The sequence below is a fragment of the Cupressus sempervirens genome, chromosome 5 (assembly GCF_028749045.1).
Source record: "Cupressus sempervirens isolate cs-2001-9-10 chromosome 5, ASM2874904v1, whole genome shotgun sequence".
In the NCBI taxonomy this organism is placed as follows: domain Eukaryota; kingdom Viridiplantae; phylum Streptophyta; class Pinopsida; order Cupressales; family Cupressaceae; genus Cupressus; species Cupressus sempervirens.
The window spans coordinates 389,296,947-389,306,147 of record NC_143122.1 but is presented as its reverse complement, the minus strand read 5'-3'; positions in this window follow the sequence as shown (position 1 = coordinate 389,306,147).

Sequence of the window (9,201 nt, the reverse complement as noted above, 5' to 3'; positions counted from 1 at the left end):
CTTCTCTTATTCACACTTCTTTGATTGCTTTGCATAATCCATATATTTACAAACAACTAAAATACCTTCCTATATACCAAGTCCTCAAAACAATTCATTGAGTTAGCCTTGAAGCTTTCCCAATTAATTATAATAGGACCGCAATAAGATAATTAATTATTTTGCAACCATATAGCATTGTCGGCTCATATTCTATACAAATTCTCATGCATGCAACTCGAAGACTTGTGCATTCATGGACATCATCATCAGGCTATCCTTTATCACTATATAACTATGTATCTTTAGATTATATATCTATTAGAAGATATAATAAGATGATTAGAAAATGCTTTCCAGGCACTCTATCTCTTCACTTATCTCTTGTAAAAAACATATAACTTTTGTATAGCTTCAACTTTGATTATGCACACTTGACCTCATTATCAAGACACAGTGTGGAACATTTCCTTAACTAGACATCTCCAGATAATCAAAATATTGTCTGTATGACCACTATCTCTATTTGCTACTCTGCTAGTCTTCACAAAAGTAATGTGATGTTGACATCAATGACAAACACAGTCATGAATGCAACATTTCAATCATGCTAAAAATCTCCCCAAATGTTCTAGTAATTCTTGGGATACTCCCCTAAAGGAATACCATCAACATTCATGCTAACAACTTCTTCACATCTTGCCACTATTAGAAAGTAAAGTTCACCAAGATAACTAAGAGGAGAAGGTGAATCAGTTATGCAATTAAAACAATTCTTTTTAACCTTATTAATTCATAAGAATGTAATTAGTAAGTGCAACAATCACAAGAAAAAACCATACACAATAACACTAGATTTGTTAACTAGGGAAACCCTTGATCAAAGGGAAAACCTCATTGGGGATGGCACCCACAATGTAAGTTCCTTGTAAGAAGTTGGACCCTATCAGGAGTTTATGTACACATTCATTACATATCAATCCCTATTAGGAGACTTTAAATCCTTGTGAGGAGATTCCAACCTTGTTAGGAGTTGTGGAAGACAAAAGGACCCATTGTCCAAATAGCTTCAAGGGAAAGACCACCGAACTCACGATCCAATTGACCTTAGTACTATCCTTCATAGACTAATACCAACAAATAACTATCCACTATTGTCTCTTTTCCAAATGCAATCTCTTTGTTAGCTTGTTGTGCCTTATCTCCACCAAACACTTCTCTAATCTCAAGATACTCGATATCATATTTGATGGATCTTGCATCCAAGTTTTCTCACTCACATTACACAAAATTCACTTTAAATCGCTTTCACAACCACTTACTATCATTACTCTTAACCAAAAGGATAATAATTTTTTGTATATACCAAGTCCTCAAACTAATTAACTAAGTCATCCTTGCAACTTTCTCAATTTATAATTAATATAGGGCCAAATTAAGATAATACAATACATGTTACAATACATCTTTTCATAATTACATAAATCTATCAGCTCAATTTTTACAAATACTCTCATGTACAATCTCAGATGTATTGTGATCAACCACACCATATGTTTCATGTATTCTTCTTTTGTGTAAGTGTGATTAACCAAGTTCTATCTCTATTAGGAAATATAATCAAATTACCAGAGCTACTTCTCAAAAACTCTACCAAAACTTTATCTTCAATAAATCTCAAATAACTATCAATTATCTTTATATTTCTTCATGTTCTCTTAAACACATCATCATGACACTCTATAGAACAATTCCTCAACTACTATTATCGTCATCTTCAATCCTTGAACCTCATCATATCAATCTCTATTTGATGATCTATCAGTCTTCGTGGGATCATAAGTATGTTGACATCAATGAAAAACACAATCATGAGCACAACACATAATCATTCTAACAATCTCTCAAACACTCTTCTAATGCTAGGATACTCCCTATAGATGCTTAAAATTATCCCAAACACTATATTAATTTATTTAATATTGCCCTTGACATTATAATTATTTATTTATTAATTAATTATATTGGTCATAGTCTTTTACTTATTTAATTAAATAAGTTCACTTTCCTAATGTATTTAAATTTAATTTAAATACTTCCATCCCTAATGTGTTAAATTTATTTAATACATGATCCTCCATAAATCTCTTTGTTAAGTAAATTCTATTTATTTAATTTCCTCCATTCTATTAATTTCTCTAAACCTGTGATTAAATTAAATCCTATTCAATTTAATCTTAAACCTAGCCTAAAACCTAGTCTACAACCATCACTTTCATCCTTCTAAGCCTACCCATTACTTAATCTCACTTAATTACCCTAAACACCTTGCTAAATCCCCTTATAATCCTAAGTGTGTGCTCATACATGTGTGAGGAACCCTCACACTTCCCACACCCCTCATGCTTTCCACACCTCTTACACCTTTGTCCTCCACTCCTTTCTCTAAGTTTTCTCACACATGTGTGAGCAAACTTTGAATGTTGACCACTTGCATGGCTTGCTTACATGTCTCTCTTGTGGCACCTATGTGGATGCCACATAGATTCCATCTCACCAAGGCCTCTCTCAAGCCTATAAATAGAGCCCTTGTCTCAAGCATTTACATCTCCCTCATATGCATTGTTATCATGTTAGTTTGTCATTTGAGCTTTTAGTGATTTTCGTTAGAGTTGCATTGTTACTAACCATTTGGTAGTTGATAGAGTTCATATCATTTTGCATTGTTAGATTAATTTCTTTCTTACATCCATCTCCATATCCTTGGAATGCTCTCAAACATGGTTGCTTCCATAACCATTGTTTGAAGTGTTCTCCACTCATTTAGCATAGTTCTATTCTCATGTTTGCATTTCCTATCAAGAGATTCATCATAGTTGTGTTTTGGGAGAGCACACCAACATCTCTCCAATCAAAAACACACCAACAGGGCCTCTCACGAGTGCCTTTGTTGAGCTGTTTGAGGTTGCATGAGGAGTTGGTCTTTTGGTTGCTTTGAGTTGCAAAAATCAAGCAAGTGTTAGTTATGCTTCATTTTATTTCGAATACTTGATATATCTATTGTAGCTAATGTTTGCTTGTTTTCTCTTGCATCTAATAGGCAAGTTTTTTTCCATACACTCCCTCATATGAATATCATTAGCATTCATGCTAACTATCTCCCCCTTTGGCATTGATGGCAACATAGATAACAAAACATCTAAGTTCCATGAATACCAAATATATCATTGGTGCAACTACTCAAATGTAATCTTTCTTTTAAAATCGTCTTCATCAATCAAATTTGAATCTCAGGAACAACTCTCCATCAATGTGTTTCTCCCTCATTGATAGACTTCCCCATTAACATTAATAGTTTTTCTATTTAATTTTTTTAAAGTACAAATCTCCCCCATAGACATCAATGACAAAGACATCATTATGTCGGTTCTACTACAAAAAATCTTCACAAGCTCAAGTGTCCAAAGACATTGTCAAATACCAATTACCAAGAGTCCTTGATGAATTAGCTCAAACATAGGTACTCCCCCATAGAGGAAGCACTAAGCATTATGTCCAGATAAACAATAGTGCTTTGTACTACTATACTAATGTAATCTTTATATCAACAACTCAGAAGTAGGAAGGGGCATAACCCCAAACATACCTCTTAAATATTCAAATGTATCCTTTGACAAGGGCTTTGTAAAGATATCTTCTATCTACTCCTTTGAACTGATATACTCCAATATGATCTCTTTCTCTACAATTTTCTCTCTCAAAATATGATACTTGATAGATATGTGGTTTGTCTTTGAATGTAACACATGATTGTTAGACATATTCACTATACTTGTATTGTCACAATGCATAATAACAAGTTCTATAAGCTTAACTTTAATATCCTTCAACATTTTCTTCATCCACATGATCTGATTACAATTATTCAATGTTGCTACATACTCTACTTCTATTGAACTATAAGAAATATAGTCATGTTTCTTACTTAGCCAAAAAAATAATATTCCTCCCAATAAAAATGTTCCACCACTTGTAATCTTTCTATCATCCATTTTGCCTACCCAATCCGCATCAATATATGCACATAAGGTAAAGTAATTTAACCTTTCATACCATAACCCAAAATCAAGTGTACCCTTCAAATATGTGAAAATCATTTTACGTTTGCATAATGTGATTATTTAGGATCAGCTTGAAATCTCACCACAATGTCAATTGCATTAGCTATATCTAGTTATGTGTGAGTCAAATATTGTGAACCTCTAATCATTGATATGTACTTCTTCTTCTCAATAGTAAGTGCATCATCTTTGCTAGATAACTAATGACCAGTTACAATAGGTTAACAACTTTCCAAACCAAACCTTTTCAATAAATCTTTTAGATACCTAGTCTATGGTAAGAAAATAGCATCATTGCTCTGTGGAATTTAAAATCCCAAGAAATACTTCATCTCACCAATCACGCTCATCTCAAACTCCTTCTTCATTTTACCAGAAAATGCTTTGCTTTATTTATCAATGCCTCTAAATATTATATCATCCACAAATAATTCAATAATCAATAAATCATTCTCAATTTCCTTCAAATACAAATTACTATCAATAGTACCTTAAGCAAATCCTATTTTTTCCAAATATCTATCCAACCTCACATACCAAGCTCTAGGTTCTTGTTTCAATCCATACAAAGCTTTCTTCAACTTACAAATCTTATCTCCTTTTGTTTTCAAAGAAAAATGTTCAAACTACTCAATGTAAACTTCTTATTCAAGTTCTCCATTCAAAAATGTGGATTTGACATCTATCTAATACACTTTGAATTTCTTGTTAGCTGCATAAGTCAAAAATATTCTAATTGCCTCTATTCTAGTAATAAGTACAATTTTTTCCTCATAATCTACCTTCTTTATGTGAATAACTTTTGCATGCCACTCTTTCTTTATTTCTCACCACCTCACCTTGTTCATTAATCTTGTTTTTGAAAACCCACTTAGTTCCAATTACATTTTTGTTACTAGGTCTAGGAACTAATTCTCATGTATCATTCTTCTCAATTAGATCTAATTATTCTCTCACAACTTTAATCCAAAAGTCATATTTACTAGCTCCATATGTACTTTTAGGTTCTACTTGTGAAATCAAACATAGTTCTTCTCTTTGTACCATGTTCCTTATCATCACTCCTTTGTCCTTGCTGCCAATAATTTGGTCAACATTATGAGTCTTTATTGGGTTCTTATTAGGTGTCACTATCTCAATTTTTACATTAGCTCTAGGTTCACTCTTGGGTTCTTTTCTCTATTCTAAAATCTATATGTCATTCTGCAAATTTTTGTCATTCTCATAAAACATCTCAACATTCTCTTGGATATCCTTTGGGTTAGTCTCTTCATCAGAATTATAGTCAAGCATTCTTTCTTGAATTCCAAATATTTCATCAGCTCTAACATTTTCACTCTCAAAAATTAGTCTTGGTTCTTTGATTAGAACATCGGTATGCTTGTGTTTTCAAAGAATAACCAAGAAATGTGTTTTTGGTGCACAAAATTACTAGTGGACTTCATATGAGTTTGCCTACTTGATGCTGGGAAACTCAATACAATTTTGGTCAACGAAAAAAGTTGAAATCTTGTTTGTTCAACCTTTACACTTTAGGCTCTGCAAGACCTAGGTGGTTGTACCTTTGACTAATGATGTATAATATGTAAACTTAGCAATGCTCTTGAGTTGGCAAAAATTTTCAAGGAGAAATTGATTGTAATAATATGTGTTTGTAAAAAGAGGGATAATTTCAAAATAAAAAGTATAACTATATACTGCAACATATGAAGATGGGTTGATATTGATTGTTTACCTTCCACAAAGTCATTCTCAATTTTCAAACTATAATAAGACCAGTGCCTTCCAAATTGGAGAAGAGAGTCAACTTTGACGATTGTTGAATAGATCTTATATCTTGGAGACGGGCACACCACCATCAACTAATGAGAAGGCAAACTAAAAAAATTCAACAAACCCTAAATAATTCAATTTAATACCAATTATAAAAAAACATACATAGGCATATGAGTTTTTATTTCAAAGGCTTGTCATAATTTTTCTGTGTAAATAGTATCAATCAATAAAGATTTAAATCCAGCAAAATCAATGACGAATTCCCTATATTTTGGATAAGTACACAATGTGTTTTATTAATTCAAAAATGAGCTACAATTAGGTCATAACAAGTTGTAGTATCTAACACCACTATACATGTATAAATCCACAATATCTCCTTTGTATCTCTATATCTATCTCTATATCTAAGGCCTTGGTACCCTTTCTTATAGAACGCAGAAGGGTACAAAAAACTGTAGGCATTTTCATCCTAACTTCCCAAAAACTAACTACAACTTGTTACATATTAATTACAATAAAAAAGAGAGAATAGAAGAAAGTCACAATTCTTGAATCATGTCGAGATTTTCCTTCAAATGCTTGGAAACCTCTTTATCTAGCACTCCTATTAGCATGTTTAAAGCTTCTCATGTCTCTTCTTCCATTAAGATTTCATGGTAGTCACTTTGGTACTAGGCATATATTGTCTGTAAATCCCATGCAGCTGTATACATACAATTGATGATGTTGAATTGGTCCTCTTGGGTTGGTGTCAATCTTGGTTGTGTGACTAGGTGTGGCACTTCATGTTTGTCATGTGATTGTATTGGTAAACCCATAACTCTTGTCTTGTAAAACAAACACAGAAAAGTGCACAAGAATGTTTTCCTTTGAAAAAGAAGAAACCTACCATGTGTCCTTATATCTATGAGCAAGGAAGAATTCATTAAATGACCATATTTCCTTCAAATCCTTAGCAAGATCCATCAATCCTTGATTAATGTCATTTCAAATGCAAACCGAATGAATAGAAAAATCCTTGACATAATCTCTCCTACTGAATAATTAATGTAACTAATGTCTCGTTATGACTCTTATAATTATGGATTGTTAGAACACCAATATCATCAAAATCACAAAATTTCTCACCGAAGATGTCTCCTTTACCATAATTGCAAAATCGTGGTACAACTTAAAGCTCGGCTCCAAAATTGTGAAATCGAAGAGTTGCCATGAACTTGGTTCTCAAAATGTGAAATTAGAGGCTAATAATTCCTTACATCCTAAAATCATGAAATTAGAATGCTACTCAAAACTATACCTTGGATTTGTGAAATTCAGCAACAATACTGAAATTTTAAGGTTTCATCGCATACCCTCATCACTTATTTCATCAAACTTACCAATGTCATCTTCTTTGTTAATGTAACACTTACTCCCAAAGATTCTACAATACTTATCTAAGGGTGCATGTCCAAACCAAAGCTCATAAGGGGTCTTACTAGTACCTTGTCTAATTTGTACTCTATTCATTATATGTACTATTTTATTCTTAGATTCTCTCCATAATATATTCAAAACATTATTCTCAAAAAACATAGCTCTTGTTGCCTATGTTACTAATTTGCTTATCATCTCTTCTTTCCCATTCTACTCAAGTGTCTTAGGGGCTGAAAAAGGCTGAAAGTTGTCTTTTGATGTCATTCACTTCACAAAAATTATTAAACTCATTCGAGGTAAAATCACCACCTCAGTTATATCTTATACACTTAATCCTCGATCCAAATTCATTTTCAACTCTATTTTTAAACAACTTAAACTTCTCAAATGCTTCATATTTCTCTCTATGAAATTCTACCCACGTCATCTTAGTAAAATCGTCAACAAGAATCATGAAGTACCTTTCTCCATAGAACTTTCTTGTCTTTGTAAGACCACTCAAGTCTATGTGAAATACTTCCAACTTCACTCATGTAGTAAACTTGTGGCTTGGAAAGGAGTTTTTATTTTGCATTTCCATAACACATTCCTTGCATACCATGTTAGTAAGTTTTACAATTTTTGGCAAATCTCTGATAGAAAGTTTCATGCTCACTTTCACAATGTTATCAAAATTTATGTGACAAAACCTCTTATGCCACAACAAACTATTATCAATGTTAGTAACTAAGCATGTCATCTTAGCAGAATTCAATATAAAAAATGTTATATCTTGACCTAGTGATAGTACCAATTAGCTTACCATTTTTATCCTTGAGTATGCATGTCTTCTTTGTGAATTGCAACAGATATCCCTTGTCAACCAACTATCCAACACTTGGAAGATTATAATCAGACCATCAACAAAATAAACATCATCAATGTTAGTTTTCCCATCAATAGTACTAGATCCTAATCATTTTATGTGACAGTCTACATTGTTTCCAACTCTGAAAATTCCTCCATCACAGTTGTTGAACTCAACAAATTTATTCATATCACCATTCATTTGATGTGAATGACCATTATCTATGATCTAGTCAGATTTTTCTTTTGAACTTGTGACACTATTGCCTTTTCTTGTCTAATTTCTTTCTTTTAGTATTGTCTTTCTTAATTGTAGCAAAATCATATTTCATCACTTTCACTCAATGCATATTTCCTCACTAGCTTCCAAGTCTTCATCTTTTGCATAAAGACATTCTCTAGGCTTTCTAGGCTAAAAAATCATCTTATACTTCTTTACTCTCTTAAAACACTTAGAACCATAATGATCATATTCATTACAAGTCCAAAATTTAAAGATTTTCTTACCTTCAAGTTATCCTCTCATAAGTAGGGCGATTCCTTCTTCATTCTTTATGTCTTCTTCAGATCTTCCTCTATTGTTGCTAGCATAATCTTCACTAGTATTTGCACTCCTTATCAATGTAGAACATTCAATATGTTAAAAGCAGTCTCAACTCTTGGTAAGTCTCCACTTTGTCTCAAACTTATCTCAACTAATTCCAATCTTTCAAGAAGATTCTCTCTTGTGAACTTCTCTGTGCAAGTTACAACTTATTCAATCATCTATGTTATCTACTTATATCGAAGTGTCAACGTTTTCAAGTGTTTTAATTTAATTTCAGCTTCATCTTTTGTTCCATCACAAGCTTTAATTCCTGGTACAATTTTTGATATTCTACCGAAATAACTTCTTACAAATTCATCTTCCATCATTTGAGCTTCTTGAAATAAACATATCCATTTTTACAATCTAACCTTCTTAGCATGTTTATCACCTTCATAATTGGATTCCAAAGCTTTCCTAATTTCATTTGACAATTTAAAAGATTTTTCACGATTGTACTCATTTTCAAGA